The sequence below is a fragment of the Gorilla gorilla genome, chromosome X (assembly GCF_029281585.2).
Source record: "Gorilla gorilla gorilla isolate KB3781 chromosome X, NHGRI_mGorGor1-v2.1_pri, whole genome shotgun sequence".
Taxonomy (NCBI): domain Eukaryota; kingdom Metazoa; phylum Chordata; class Mammalia; order Primates; family Hominidae; genus Gorilla; species Gorilla gorilla.
This window is the reverse complement of record NC_073247.2, coordinates 14,050,290-14,066,903: the sequence shown is the minus strand read 5'-3', so window position 1 is coordinate 14,066,903 and position 16,614 is coordinate 14,050,290. Positions and strand designations below refer to the sequence as shown.

Below are 16,614 nucleotides of genomic sequence, written 5' to 3'. Positions count from 1 at the left end.
AGAGGTTTAATGGACTCACAGTTCCACATCACTGGGGAGGCCTCACAATCATGGCAGGAGGCAAAAGGCACATCTCACATGGTGGCAGGCAAGAGAGAAAAAAGAGCCAAGTGAAACCTCTTATAAAACCATCAGATCTCATGAGGCTTACTCACTACCATGAGAACAGTGGAAACCGCCCCCATGATTCAATTATCTTTCACTGGGTTCCTCCTGCAACACGTGGCAATTATGGGAGCTACAGTTGAAGGTGAGCTTTGGATGGGGACACAGTCAAACCATATCACCTGAGGTATGGAGAGACTGAAGAAAATGAATGTGCCATTTTTGAGCTTTACAGAGGGTTTCAAATTTGCAAATGCTCAAAAATGTTATCCCTCAAAGACCTTTGAGGAAAAAGTTAGTTGATTGACTCCAGCAAAATGGAATGTAATCCAAGAAAGGCGAGAGCAGCCAAGCACAGTGGCTCATGCCTGTAACCACAGCATTTTGGGAGGCTGAGGTGGGAGGATCGCTTGGGTCCAGGAGTTCAAGACCAGCCTGCACAACATAGTGCAATCTCATCTTTACTAAAAATTCGTTTAAAATTGCTGAGTGTTTACTAAAAATTTGTTTAAAATTGCTGAGTGGCACATGCCTGTAGTCCCAGCTACTCAGAAGGCTGAGGTGGGAGGATCACTTGAGCCCAGGACATTGAAGCTGCAGTGAGCTATGACTACACTACTGCACTCCAGCCTGGGTGACAGAGCAAGACCCTGTCTCAAAATACTACTACTACTACTACTAATAATAATAATAATAAAAAGAAGAGAGTACACAGGAAGCAGTGCTGAATAAATAAATGTATAAAACAAAGTCTGAATGTGTTAGTGCACAGTTGTGAAAATAATCTGGAATTAACATTTCACATGGGAGGTAATTGAAAGAGCAGAGAAGAAAGAGAGAATAAGCATATGTTCATGTTTTTGTTTTGTCTGGGAAGAAGACATAGGTAATGACTATCTTTATATTTGATAGAAAATATAAGCTTAAATACGTGTGCTGACAGGTGAAAGGTGGTTACCACTAGAAAACTAGAAAAGATGTGTACAAGTTTCAGAGCCTTAATGGGAAATGCGTGGATTGAAGAAAACCTGATTCATGCAGTCAGAGGTGGGTGGGAAAGAATTACACCGAAGAAGCAGAAAATCTGATATATGTAAAAAAGGGAAAATAATATAAAGTGAAACTGCAGGACTCAATCCAAATATTACCATGATCATAATAAACATGGATGGATTAAAATTCCTTTAAAAAAGATAGGCTTTCTGAATGGGAAAATAAACATAAAATCCGGACATACAGTAGTGTAGGAGGCAGCTTAATTAAAAACAAACAAAATGTTGAAAATAATAGATGCATTTGATATGATTCTGTTCCACTATCCAATCTAAGTAATGGTCAATTACTTTATAGATTGTTCTTCAGTTTTTTGTTTTTTTTTTTTTTTGAGACAGAGTCTCCCTTTATCCCTCAGGCTGGAGTGCAGTGGCGCGATCTTGGCTCACTGCAACCTCTTCCTCCCAGGTTCAAGCAATTCTCATGCCTCAGCCTCCACAATTGCTGGGAGTAGAGGCGCCCGCCACCACGCCCGGCTAGTTTTTGTATTTTTAGTAGAGACGGGGTTTCACCTTGTTGGCCAGGCTGGTCTAAACTCCTGACGTCAGGTGATCCACCCGCCTCAGCCTCCCAAAGTGCTGGGATTACAGGCTTGAGCCACTGTGCCCAGCCTTCAGTTTGGTTTTGTCCAGTGTTTTCTCATGATTAGACTGAGGTTATGCATTTTTGGCAAAAAAATCATCAGAATTGATGTAAGTTTTCAGTGTGTCATGTTACGGAGTGCATGATGTCTGTATGTCCTGTCCTGGTGATGTTAAATTTCATCACCTGGATTAAGTGGTGTCTGTTGGAATTCTCCACTGTAAAATTATTATTTTTTCTGATCCAGGAAAGGTTAAGCAAGAGTCTGGCACTATTTTAAGTCTAATAAGAAACATTTACTATCTGATTTCTCTGAAGCCTGCTACCTGCGGGCTACATGTGCATAATAAAAACTTTGGTCTCCTCAACGCCTTATCCTCACCCAGACATTTCCTTTCTATTGATTACAGGTCTTTAATCAGAAAATCCTGGAATCCACCTACGACCTGGAAGTTCCTCACTTTGAATGGAATCCCACCTTTCTGGACTAAGCCATTGTACGTCTCACATGTGTCGATTCATGTCTCCTGTCCCCGTAAATTGTATAAAGCCAAGCTGTCACCCAACCACCTTGGGCACTTGTTCTCAGGACCTCCTTGGGGCTGTGTCGTGAGCCATTGGTTAAATGAATAACTCTTTTCAAATATTTTACAGAGTTTGACTCTTTTCATGGACATTAATTGGTGTCCTACACGTGGGGCCTCAGAAAAGACTCAGAATCCTTGACGCAGTTGCCCGAACCCGGAGCTAAGGTACCCGCGGGGCCATTGGAAGCCCTCCCTGGCTTTAGGTTTCTCCTCCAGTGGAACCGGTGAGTCCTCTGCAGCTCTGGACCTTCCATTTGGTTGATGGTCCTTGGTTCATTCTGAGCTGTTTTTCTACCTCCTTTTTATTTTTCTCCTAGGAAGTTGTTGTATAGGATCCTACTTTAGGTTTGGTGGTGCATTCTAAATGGTCTTCTCCACTGCCCTTTTCCCCCCAAATTAATCTCGATTGGCCTGTGAGTACATTTGCGTGAGAGACTGAACTGCCACTTTTGTGGCATAATTTTGAATTGCCAAATGAGAGGCTGACCTCCTCAGCTTGGAAAAGATAGGGAGTTTTGCTCCTCCTAGCCAAAAACCACCCCTGGGTGGTAGGGGTTGAGTGGGAGTCTCTGGGGGATTGACTCCTGCCATGATGTGCAGTGACCCTACAGGGAACCACACAACAAAATTAATTTTAAGAGGCTCATCCAGGAGACAGGTGTAAGAGCTGATCACTTGCTATGTTGAGCCCTGTCAGGGGTCTAGACCTCTGGAGAGAGAAACTCAGACACGTGAAAGGGTAGAAAGACTCAGTGGTGACACACAGTGTAGTCCCTCTCATAGCCAGCACACTTCAATCCACCCTACTAAAACCCAGGCCACAGTTTAGTTCCTCATTTTTAAATAAAAGTGGGAGACATAGCATGTAAGGATGAGGAAAGGCGGAGACAGCGACCCCCATTTGGGCACCCCTTTTGGTTCTCTGGTTCCTCTACTTGCAAGTATTTGTGTAAGTGGGAAAAGCTTGAGGGCATGCCAGGTCAAACAAGAAGCTTCCTGTTACATATTATGTCTGTGCTTGTTCACATTTTAAACTGCTGCACACATTACACCAGAGAAAATTCCAGCCCAAAGGTCAACCTGCAACCATTCAGTTCCTAAGTCCTCTATTTTGCTCTTTTCTTTTCTGCCTACTTTAAATCTTCTGTGTACTTTTTGTTCTTTTCTTTCTCTTTTTTTTTTTTTTTTTTTGAGACAGAGTCTTGCTCTGTCACCCAGGCTGGAGTGCAATGGCGCTATCTACTGCAGCCTCTGCCTTCCAGGTTCAAGCGATTCTCCTGCCTCAGCCTCCCCAGTAGCTGGGATTACAGACGTGCGCCACCACGTCTACGTAATTTTTGTATTTTTAGTGGAGACAGGCTCTCACCATGTTGACCAGGCTGGTCTCGAACTCCCGACCTCAAGTGATCCGCCGGCCTCGGCCTCCCAAAGTGCTGGGATTACAGGCGTGAACCACCACTCCTGGCCCTTCTGTTACTTTTCCACTGCTGTTGAGATAGAAGTCACTGTTGGGATCCAACCTTTTTGTTTGTGTAAACTGGTGAGTTTGTGTTGATATCTCTTGCTAGAGTTCTGAAGTAAAAGCTATAGGATCTTTGTGTGAGTGTGCATGCGTGTTTAGATGTGTATATGTACATGCACATATGTGTGCACATACATACGTTTTTTACGTGCTTTAGCCCTGAAGTGTCAAATTGGCTTCAAGTCAAAGAGTACTCATAAATTAAATAATAAGCCAAAAGCTTTTCAAGTTCACATGACTTACATAAATCTTTAATAAATAAGCTGGCTTTAAAATTATTGGTACGATAGTATTAGAAATATCTTAAAAATTGTCAGCATACATGTTTGTTTGCATTTACTGATCAAGCAGTTTCATATTTACCTCTGACAGATATTGTAAGGTGTCAAAATTTGGCATAAGGCTTACAAAACTATAAACCCAGCAACCCAGCATGAAACACAATAATCTTTGTTTCTGTACTTTTTGAGAAATAAGATGTTTAATGTTATTAGTGTAGTAAAAATAGCTAAATCCCAAGTTATCAGTAAAATATCTATATATTTAAAATTTTTGCTTAGGCAAACACAGAAAATTCATAGACTATAAAAATGGTTAACAGGGAAATAACTTTAAATGATGACTATCAGAGTTTTCACAGATAATCTAGGTAAAAGATTTTATAAAATTAATTAGGTAAATGTAATGAAACAAATGCCTGTAAATAAATATAATTTAGAATCTAAAGTTAAATAATAGATATTCACTAAATGTCTGGGCCATTTTCAATTTAAATAAATTGTATTATAGAAAAACTTTTCTAAAAAATATGTTCTTATTCAAAGCTAAGTTATTTTCATCTAATTCCATGTTTATTTATTTATATTTTTTGAGATGGAGCCTCGCTCTGTCTCCCAGGCTGGAGTGCAATGGTGCAGTCTCAGCTCACTGCATCCTCTGCCTCCCAGGTTCAAGCGATTCTCCTGCCTCAGCCTCCCTTGTAGCTGGGATTACAGGTGCCCACCACCATGCCTGGCTAATTTTTGTAATTTTAGTAGAGATAGGGGTCTTGCCATGTTGGCCAGGCTGGTCTCGAACTCCTAACCTCAGGTGATCCACCCACCTAAGCCTCCCAAAGTGCTGGGATAACAGGTGCGAGCCACCGCACCCGGCCAGATTCTAGGTTTATTTAAGGGTTATTTATGAAATATGGTAAAAGGAACCAAGAAACAAGAGATGTAAAGAAAGTTAGGCTGCGTGCATTGGGTCACACCTGTAATCCCAGCACTTTGGGAGGCTGAGGCAGGCGGATCATGAGGTCAGGAGTTTGAGACCAGCCTGACCAACACAGTGAAACCCCACCTCTACTAAAAATATAAAAATTAGTCAGGCATGGTGGCACGTGCCTGTAATCCCAGCTACTCAGGAGGCCGAGGTAGGAGAATTGCTTGCACCCGGGAGGCAGAGGTTGCAGTGAGCCAAGATCGTGCCACTGCACTCCAGGCTGGGTGACAGAGCGAGACTACTCCATCTCAAAAAAAAAGAAGAAGAAAGTTACAAGGAGGTATTTTTGGTAAGAAATGTTAAAAGAAAAATAATTTTGTGTGAGAAAGAATCTTGTTAAGAGATATGTTTAGGACAGAACAGAAAATCCAAGCAGGTTGTATATGGTCTGTGCAAGTCATAATATAGTCTGTAAAAAAGGAATTCAAAAAAATTTTTATGTAATTAAGTTTGCTATAACTAAAAGGAGATTATAATCATTCTAGGTATTGGACTTCAATAATAAAAATACAGTAATGCAAAAGGAGATCATTGGTTAGAACAAGATTTTCTTAAAATGCTGATGTACTCAGTGAAATTGCAAGAAGTTTTTTATTTTTGAATTCCATAATCTCTTCTTGAAATTCTTCAGATGGACATCCTAGGGGTTCCACTTCTGCTGCATCCTGCTTGCCTCAGAGCTTTCCCTCTTTTGAAAAGGCCTGGGATGGTAACTCTCTCCTTCAACTTTTGCTGGCTCCCGTAATTTTTTAAAAATTAATAGTCTAAAGAAAGAGAGAGAAGTTTTGAAAACAGGCAAGTGAAAAATGTTATGGGATGTGCCTCTATCTGTGTGTCTGTCTACAAGTTTATTTATTGTCTGTTTGTTTGATTGGTTTATTTTGGCGACAGGGTCTCACTCTGTCACCCAGGCTGGAGCGCAGTGGTGTGATCTTGGTTCACTGTTCCCTTGAGCACTGGGCTCAAGGGATCCTCCTGCCTCACCTCAGCCATCCATGTAGCTGGAACCACAGGTGCATACTATCTCGCCCAGCTAATTTTTTGTATTTTTTATGTAGAGATGGGGTTTTGCCATGTTGGCCAGGCTGGTCTCAGTCCTGAGCTCAAGCGATCCACCCGTCTTGGCCTCCTAAAGTGCTAGGATTACAGGCGTGCGGCACCATGCCTGGCCTTGTTTCTAAGTTTCTATCTGTCATGAGGAAGTAATATTTCAGTACCAAATTATATGAAAGAGCTCTAATCAAATGGCTTAAAGAAAAGTAAGTGCTTATCAGACAACCAAAAGCTAGCTCAGACGCTTTTAATTGACATTCCTTTAGTAATCTTTGGTAAGACTAATTTGGTAAATTTAATTTCAAAATCCTGTCCAGTGGTTTAAAATCTTAGAGTCACGTTAGATGGGACTGTTCCCCTGACCTTGACCCCCTTGGTGGGCAGGAACTGGAGTGGCTCATGTTACTCAGCCTGCAGTTTGTGGACAGCTATGTGTTAACAGCTCAGTGAAGGGTCAAGGTGACAGCCTTCTGCACCTGTCCTTTTGGACACCGACTTCTTGTTTGGTGTCCAAGAATCATCAGGTCACACAAACCGAAAGATGATGAATGTGGAGGACTTTATTGAGCGGTGGAAGTGGCTCTTGGTGGAAGAGGAGCTGGAAAGGGGATGGTGTGTGAAGAAGGTGATGTTTCTCTGAAGCCTAGCCTTCTCTGGCTGGGCTCCCCTCCAAAACCACACCGTCTGAAGTTAGTCATGTTTATCTGTAGTCTCCAATGCTCAGTTACTTCTCTGCTCGCCACTCAGTAGCTTGTATCCCTGCCGGTCAGCTGCTTGTGTTGCTTTTTTCTTTCTCTTTTTCGTTTTTCTTCCTGCCAGCTGGTCTGGTCCTTATGGGCACAGGATAGGGGGCAGGGCAGGCCATAAAGGCAATCATCTGGGCAGAGAAACGAGGTCAGCTGCTTTCACTAGGGCCGAGTTTCCAGAATTGAGGTTGTAGTTTAGCCGGGAGCCCAGCCATCCTGTATCAATGTTAGATTAAATTAGGCAATCCTAGGTTTGGCACTGGAAGTTAGGGTTACTGGGAGTTGGAATAGTAGGAGAGTAAGATGTATTTTTGGTGAGGTTTATAAAAACACAAAGATGTGGTTTTTGCCAAAGAAAATGTAATGTTTAGAGGCTATTTCAAGGTCACTTTAAAATAAATGGAAAATTATGTAGATAAAACTCATTGGAGAAAGAGAAAAATAAAGAGGTGGGGAATGAGAAACCTTTGACTTTTGGGTGGCCACGTGGTCACACATGGTAATGAAGTGGCATCATTGTCTGGGGTAAATACCCGAGATTCATTGTCTCATGGCCACAGAAAACGAGGACGTGGACACACAGAATGAGGTTGAGAGCAGAAGTTTAGTAGGCAAAAGAAAGAGAAGAGCTCTCTGCAGCAGAGCGGGGTCCTGGAGAAGTGGGTTGCTGCTTCTTTGCTGAAATGCAGCAAGTTTTATAGATGAGCTTGAGGAGGCAGTGTATGATTTACATAGGACACAAAAGATTGGTTGGACCAGGTGTACCATTTGCATAGGGCACGTAAAGCTGGTTAGGACTAGATGTGTCCTTTGCATAGGGCATGAAAAACTGGCCTAATCTTTTTTTTTTTTTTTTTTTTTTGAGATAGAATTTTGCTCTTGTTGCCCAGGCTGGAGTGCAATGGTGCCATCTCAGCTCACTGCAACCTCTGCCTCCCAGGTTCAAGTGATTCTCCTGCCTCAGCCTCCTGAGTAGCTGGGATTACAGGTGCCTGCCACCACACCTGGCTGATTTCGTACTTTTAGTACAGATGGGGTTTCTCCATGTTGGTCAGGCTGGTCTCAAACTCCTGACCTCAGGTGATCTGCCCACCTCGGTGCCTAATCTTTTATTATGCAGATGGACTCTTTACCTGGCTAGTGCCATGTCGCCTGTTTTTTTTGTTTGTTTTGTTTTGTTTTTTGAGACGGAGTTTCACTCATTTTGCCCAGGCTGGGGTGCAGTGGCGTGATCTTGGCCTAATGCAACCTCTGCCTCCCGAGTTCAAGCAATTCTCCTGCCTCAGCCTCCTGAGCAGCTGGGATTATAGGCATGTGCCACCACGCCTGGCTAATTTTTGTATTTTTTTAAGTAGAGACGGGGTTTCACCATGTTGGCCAGGCTGGTCTCGAACTCCTAACCTCAGATGATCCGCCCGCCTCGGCCTCCCAGAGTGCTGAGATTACAGGCGTGAGCCACTGCGCCTGGCCTCTGGTTTTTTACTGTACACGTGGTGACAAAGAAAAGGGAAGATGGAGCCTCCATGTTGAACATACCTGGCTTCCAGGTAGCCCTTTCCCATTGGCACAGCTGCCAGCATTTACCCATGCAAGCTTCCAGCTTGCTTATCTATGCCTGCAGCTCTATTTTCCAGGCTGCTCTTTGTTAAAAAGAAATGATTTGGGGGCTCCTTTTTAAAAAGGGAAATTCTGCCAAGGACTCTTTTACCCTCACTATCTGCCTGAATAATTTCTTTCTAGTTCCTCTATCAGTAAGGAGATGCAGCTGGCTTGTCTTCAGTCACTAAAGGTCAAAGCCACCAGAGGAATTTAGAGTTGGATCCTACTCATAGTCCCAGGGAATTTAGTTCACTGGATGTATAGCAAATGCAAATTAATAAGGAAAAAGTGAACTATTCAGTCCCTTGCTTACTGCCTCTGTAGTTGCTAAAATGAAAGTAAAAGAGCGCTGCCTTGGGCGTGAAGGCGGCACCAAGCTCAGATGTGGGTCTGTCTCAGATCAGGCCAGTGACCTCAAAGCTTCCTACACAAGGAAAAATTAAGCCACGTCAACCAAAAGTTACCTCTGAGACCTGTGATTACCAAGAAGATAGACATGTGGAGGAAGGGCAAAACCAAGTAACTATTAAACCCAGAGGCTATTTACAGGGCTGTTCAGTCTTTTGGCTTCCCTGGGCCACACTGGAAGAAAAATTGTCTTGGGCCATGCATAAAATACACAAACACTAATGATAGCTGATGAGAAAAAAAAAAAGGGAAGAAAATGTCATAACATTTTCAGAAAGTTTACACATTTGTGTTGGGCCACATTCAAAGCTGTCCTGAGCCACCTGCGGCCCGCGGGCCGTGGATTGGACAAGCTTGAAAAGGAATTGGTTCATCTTCTAGACTGGTATCGTCAGCTTCCCGAGTTCCCTTTTCTAAAATGGGTTGTAAGAATGACTAGTTTAAGAACAGTATGTTTATTTATTTATTTTTTTGAGAAAGGGTCTCATTCTGTCACCCAGACTGGAGTGCAGTGGCATGATCTCAGCTCATCGCAACCTCCACCTCCTGGGTTCAAGTAATTCTCCCACCTCAGCCTCCTGAGAAGCTGGGATTACAGGCACATGCCACCATGCCCGGCTAATTTTTCTATTTTTTGGTAGAGATGGAATTTCACCATGTTGGCCAGACTGCTCTTGAACTCCTGACCTCAGGTGATCTGCCCACCTTGGCCTCCCAAAGTGCTGGGATTACAGGCGTGATCCACTCTGCCCAGCCGAGATGTTTAATTTTGAAATGCCACAGAAAGAAAGAGCATGTTTGGGCTGGTGCAGGGCCCGCGGCTCACTCACCACTAAACACTTGCTGATGAGTGTATGGGACCCAGATGCACAGGAAGTTTTCCCTGAGGAAATGGCCAGCCTGGTGGACTAGGTAAACACCACTACAAGGCCTGTTTATCCTGAAAAGGGGACTGCCCAGCCCTCCCTATAAAATGCCAAGTGGAGCACCCTAGATAAAGCAGCTGATGTGCTTCATATGCAAGCCATGTGGGATTGGCTTAACGATGACCGGGATATTCACCAGCTGAATATGCCCATTACCCAATGTATTAGTCCGTTTTCATGCCGCTGATAAAGACATACCCGAGATTGGGCAATTTACAAAAGAAAGGGGGGTAATTAGACTTACAGTCCCACGTGGCTGGGGAAGCCTCACGATCATGGTGGAGGGCAGGGAGGAACAAGTCACATCTTACATGGATGGTGGCAGGCAAAGAGAGAGAGCCGAGCGAAAGGAGTTTCTCCTTGTAAAACCATCAGATCTCGTGAGACTCATTCACTACCACGAGAACAATATGGAGGAAACCGCCACCAGAATTCAATTATCTCCCACCGGGTCCCTCCCACAACAATGGGAATGATGGGAGATACAATTCAAGATGGGCATTGGGTGTGGACACAGTCAAACTATATCACCGAGGTCACAGTGTGAAAGGAAAATAAATCTCAGGACCCCAACATCACTAAGCCAAGGGAAGAGTCAAGCTGGGAACTGTGTCAGGCAAGCCTGCCTCCCATTTGATTCTTAAATAAGACAGCTACAAAGATAAGAAGCTACATACCCCCCTCACAATTTGTGCTTAAGGAAATTCCTTGTGGACAAAGGACAGACGGAACTCAAAGTCATCCTTCCAAGGCTCCCCTGAGACAAATGCTTATCTGATAACTTCCTCTGCCCCATTGCTTATGTAAAAGTACAGATTCACGGAGCCAGCCTAAGTTGTGTATTCAGTGGAAAGCTGATCAAGGACTCAAAAGAATGTAACCTTTTGTCTCTTGTCTACTTCTAATCTGAAAGCTCCCACTCCAAGTTGTCCTGAATTACCGAACTGAGCCCATGTATGTCTTACACATATTGATTGATGTCTCATGTCTCCCTAAAATATATACAAGCAAGCTGTGCCCTGAACACCTTGGGCACATGTCGTCAGGACTTCCTGAGGCTGTGTCACAGGTGCACGTTCTCAACCTTGGTAAAAGAAACTTTCTAAATTGACTGAGACCTGTCTCAGATATTTTGGGTTCACAGTAGATTCTCAGTGTATTAATGATGTTATGGGAAGAACTGTGAAGCTCATAAATTTGGAAAGGAAAGGTTTATTTCTATAAATGTTGTGGTTCAAGGGTCCCCTTCTACAAGAGCACCCCAGGTGACATGACTCTTGCAGAATCAAACAATGGTTGGAGAAACCTTATCAAATTTGCAGTTGTAGCTTTCCCTCATGGGTCTTACAGATGCTACCAAAAGACTAGGGTGTCAACGAGAAGAGACAAACTGTAAATTTTTTTAAGAGGTTTATTCTGAGCCAAATATGAGTGACCATGGCCGCCCATGACACAGACTTCAGGAGATCCTGAGAACATGCGCCCAATGTGGTCTGAGGACAGCTTGGTTTTCTACATTTTAGGGAGACATGAGACATCGATCAATACATGTAAGACATACATTGTTTCCGTTCAAAAAAGGTGAGATAACTCAAAGTGGGGGATTCCAGCTCATGGATGGACAAGACACAAAAGGTTGCATTCTTTTCGGTCTTTGATCAGAATACACAATTTACATGTGACGGAGGTTGGGGGGTGGGGGTGGTGGGTAGAGGAATAGTGACTGATCCCTGTTCAGTGAATCTGCATGTTTGCGTAAACAATAGGGCAGGGGAATCTATCAGATATGCATTTGTCTCAGGTGAGCAGAGAGGGCTGACTTTCACTTCTGTCTCTCCTTTGACCCACACCTGTGAAGATAAGCCAAGGTGAAATTGAACAGAACTGTTTTAGGGTAAAGATCTTGAGGTCCACAAAAAATTTCTTTGTGGGCAAATTATGAAAGAGGTATGTAGCTTTTTGTTTTGTTTGTTTGTTTTTGTCTCCATAGCTGTCTTATTTAGGAGAAAATGGGAGGCAGGTTTTTCTGATGCAGTTCCCAGCTTGCCTTTTCCCCTTGGCTTGGGGATTTTGGTTTCCTTTCACTAATTAACAAACAAAATTAATAAATTAACAAACAAAAACAGGGAAGGGAAAAGTGAGTCAAAGGGCTCATGCCAGAAGGGTGGAAATCTTTAGATAATTATTTTGTTATTATTATTAATTTTTCTTTTTTTGAGATGGAGTTTTGCTCTTGTTGCCCAGGCTGACATGCAATGGTGCCATCTCGGCTCACTGCAACCCCGCCTCCCAGGTTCAAGTGATTCTCCTGCCTCAACCTCCTGAGTAGCTGGGATTACAGGCACCCGCCACCACGCCCAGCTAATTTTTTTTTGTATTTTTAGTAGAGACGAAGTTTCACAATGTTGGCCAGGCTGGAATCTTTAGATAATTGTTAAGAAATAAAAGAAAAGGAAAATTGATGGAGTTAAAACAAAAGACTTTACAACATGATCAAAGGTTGGGTGGGCCACAGGGAGCCCCAACTGGTCCCCCAACATGAAGGGGCCCCATGCCAGTTTTCTTCATTTGCCTCAGATTGGAGAAGTTTAAGAAAAATTGAGGTTGGGCATGGTGGCTCAAGCCTGTAATCCCAGAACTTTGGGAGGCCAAGGCAGGCGGATCATCTGAGGTCAGGAGTTCGAGACCAGGCTGGCCAACATGGTGAAACCCCGTCTCTACTAAAAATACAAAAAAATTTGCTGGGCGTCGTGGCACGCACCTGTAATCCCAGCTACTCAGGAGGCTGAGGCAGGAGAATCGCTTGAACCCAGGAGGCAGAGGTTGCACTGAGCAGAGATCATGCCATTGCACTCCAGCCTGGGCAACAAGAGCGAAACTCTGTCTCAAAAAAAAAAAAAAAAAAGTTTTAGAGCAGGAATGAAAAGAAGGAAAGTACACTTGGAAGACGGCCAAGTAGCTGACCTAAGAGATCAAGTGTATGGTTGGCCTTTAGACTTGGGGTTTTATAGGTTGGCATGCTTCTGGAGTCTTGTGTCCCTTCTCCGCTGAGTCTTCCCTTGGGGTGGGCTGTCCACATGCACAGTGGCCCGCCAGCACTCGGGAGGGGAGCATGCGCAGTGTGTTTACTGGAGTCGGACGCATGCTCACTTGAGGCGTTCTTCCCTTACCAGCTGAATGTTGCTAGAAGGTTATAGACCAGTTAAACTCCACCGTTTTGCTTCTCAGTGTGCATGCTTGAGCCCACTCACTCACCTCCTGAGATCGTATTGGGAAGCTGCTGACCACCAGTTTTAGGTGTTTTCTATTTACTGGGAGACGGCCTTTCCCTGGTGCTGACTGTGACCAATTATGATTTTAGAGACAGTTTATCAACCGCCTGACCATCACCTGATGGTCTTCTGACATTTCTGGTGTGTGTGGGGAGGGGAGCAGGGGGAACCCATCTCCTGCCCTGTTCATGCCTGACACGCTACCTACCCTAACAGTAGTGTCAGAGGTGTGTGAACCAGAACAACTCCATCTTAACTAGGAGCTGGGTAAAATGAGGCTAAAACCTACTGGGCTGCATTTCCAGATGATGGAGGGATTCTAAGTCACGGGATGAGATAGGAAGTCAGCAAAAAATACAGGTGATAAAGACCTTGCTGATAAAACAGGTTGCAGTAAAGAAGGCGGCCAAAACCCACCAAAACCAAGATGGCCACAAGAGGGACCTCTGGTCGTCCTCACTGCTACACTCCCACCAGCACCATGACAGTTTACAGATGCCATGGCAACGTCAGGAAGTTACCCTGTACAGTCTCGGGACCCCTGTCCTGTAACAGTAGGAGGCACAAGATCCCAAGTTTGTTTAAATCCCCTTAGGGCACCTCCCAAGCCTTGCAGTGACCTGCCTTGCTGAGGGTGGGAGAACTGGCCCCATATCCTATCACCTGAAGGATCTCATTGTTGGTAGCCTCAGGTAGGACCCACCTGTCTGCAAAAAGCAAACAACAAAAATTTTAAAATCCACGCTCTCCTTCTGCTTGGGGTGAGGCTTCTGTAGACAGATCTAGGGCAGGTCTTCAAAGGGACAGTTTGAAAGAGGAGTCGTGAGGTCTGCCTTTTCCCAAAGCCTCCTCCCCCTGGGGACCTGCAAGGGCAAGGATGGGGAGATTGGATTCCATCGACATTGCATCTGCTTTGTTCTGAAAACTCCCCAGGTAGCTCTGCGGAGCCGGTTGCCTCCCTAAAGCCCCACACCCAGTCTTTTCTCTTCTTTTTCTTTTTCTTTTTTTTTTTTTGAGAGGTCTCCAAGCTAGATGCATTCAATTCTTTCTGTATTCAACAAGATAACCCTCTAAAAAAAAACCTGTCTGCCGGGTTTTAAGTATTCCAGTAGAGACGCATGCAGAGAAAAACATTTGCAGTGAAATGAGAGCTGTGACTGATGTTTCTGTTCCTTAGATCCTGGGGAAGCAGGAAGATACTCCAAGGAAACATCAGAAACCCAGGAGGCAGACAGAAGAGGACCCTGGTTTCCCCAACAGCCAAACCATAGCACTCACTGCTCTAAACTGCCTTTCTGAGAGCTGATTATTTTCCACATTTGAAAAATGGCCAAGCTGAGTCAAAAGATCCTCCCGTGAAACAGCTAGCTCACTCGGGGGTAATTCTAAGCACTGTAGATTCCTCCAAACACCTGTCTTTGCAAACCAAGCAACTTTTCCAGTGTACAATAAGACAATTAAGAGGAACAAAGCCATTCTAGCCCTCTCTTCACTCACCTTTTTCTTTGTCTATGTGATTTCAACATCAAGTTAATTGGCAATTGCGGTTACCATAAAGTGCTTCCTTGCCAGTTTTAGAGTGTCTTTCAAATTGCCCATGTATTTAAAATTGTCTTCTTCTTGGAAGATTAAGCCCTGCCTGAAAGCTTTTGTTTCAAATTACTATTGATTGAATCATACAGCCTTCAAAGGGAAGGAAATTCTAACACAGGCTATAATGCAGATGAACCTTGAGGCTGTTACGCTAAGTGAAATAAGCCAGGCACAAAAGGACAACTAGAGTGTGGTTCTGCTTATTTGAGGCGGTCAACCTAAAAGGAAGAAGCTGAGGCAAAATTAATATAAATAGTTTATTTGAGCCAAGCTTGAGGCTTGCAAACTGGAAGAATAGATTCAAGTTGCCCTGAATATACACTTAGACGCTCTGATTAGCAGCCGTTGCAAGTGGATGTGTTTGTTTGAGACAGGGTCTCACTTTGTCGCCCCGGCTGGAGTGCAGTGGCATGAACACGGCTCACTCCAGCCTTGACCTCCTAGGCTCATGTGATCCTCCTGCCTCAGCCCCCCAAGTAGCTGGGACTACAGGTGCACGCTACCACGCCCAGCTAATTTTTACACTTTTTATAGAGAAGCGATTTCACGGGGAGTGGATTGATACAAAATTGTTGTCAGAAATTCTTGCTGTTTACAGAAATAATACTGATTCGTGATTGGCTGTCTCTTGTTAAGCCATAGGGTGTGGGTTGTGGTATCCAGTGTGGTATTATAAGGTTAACTTATAGTTATGTGTGACAATGGCAAGCAGTTTCAATAGATGTATACATAGCTCAAAGCGGGGACTAGGGCACGATTGCTGTCTCGTCTTAATGCATTTCTGGGCCTGATAATTTGAAAGTGCTCAAATTCCTCAGATAAAAGTACTTCTCTTTCATGAAAATACTTGGAATAGTCAAAATCAGCAAAGCAGAAAATCGAACAATGCTGCCAGGGCTTGGCGGAGGAGGAAATGAACAGATGAGGACACTATGCAACTGCTATGTGTATTTTAACACAATCAAAAAATAGAAAGCTGGGTCCAGTGGCACTGGATTACAGTGCCTGTAATCCTAGCACTTTGGGAGGCCGAGGCGAGCGGATTGCTTGAGCCCAGGAGTTGAAGTCTAGCCTGGGCAACACGGCAAAATCCCTTCTCTACCAAAAATACTAAAAATATGTCGGGTGTAGTGGCATGTGCCTGTAGTCCCAGCCATTCCAGAGACTGAGGCGGGAGGATTGTTTGAGTCTAGGAGGTGAAGGTTACGGTGAGCAGACATGGCACCACTGCACTCTAGCCTGGGTGACGGACAGACCCTGTCTCAAAAAAAAAAAAAAAAAAAAGAAAAAAAAAGTGAAAATGTGCCATCCCCTTGTTATAAAACCATGATAGTTTTTATAAAGGGCTGTTCCCCTGCACACACTCTCTTGCCTGCCACTATGTAAGACGTGCCTATGCTCCTCCTTCACCTTCTGCCATGACTGTGAGGCCTTCCCAGCCATGCAGAACTGTGAGTCCATTAAACCTCTTTTTCTTTATAAATTACCCAGTCTCAGGTATTTTCTTCATAGCAGTATGCAAATGGACTAATACACACACCCAAAGGTATTATGTAATAAATTATAAAGGATCTTTCTGGTCCTCTTTGCATAGAAAGATCCAGGAATGACCTCCCCTTTATGAAAATACTGTCAGAGGCATTTGAACCAGAGTGACTCCATCTTGAATAGAGGCTGCGTAAAATGAGGCTGAGACCTACTGGGCTGCATTTCCAGGAAGTTAAGCATTCTAAGTTATAGGATGAGATGAGAGGTCAACACAGGATACAGGTCACAAGGACCCAGATGATAAAACAGGATGCAGTAAGAAGCTGTCCAAAACCTAGAAAAACCAAGATGGTGATGAAGGTGACCTCTGGTCGTCCTCACTGCTCATTATATGCTGATTATAATGAATTGGCATGC

The 16,614-nt window shown here is 43.9% G+C and overlaps 1 long non-coding RNA gene across 1 annotated transcript; it reads left to right on the top strand.

Annotated features, from left to right (window-relative positions):
• The first annotated feature begins 3,527 nt into the window (after positions 1-3,527).
• Positions 3,528-14,691, top strand: LOC134757914 (uncharacterized). The gene is made up of 2 exons (XR_010132516.1): positions 3,528-3,867; positions 14,294-14,691. It is a non-coding gene; the product is annotated as an uncharacterized lncRNA (long non-coding RNA).
• Positions 14,692-16,614: the final 1,923 nt, after the last annotated feature.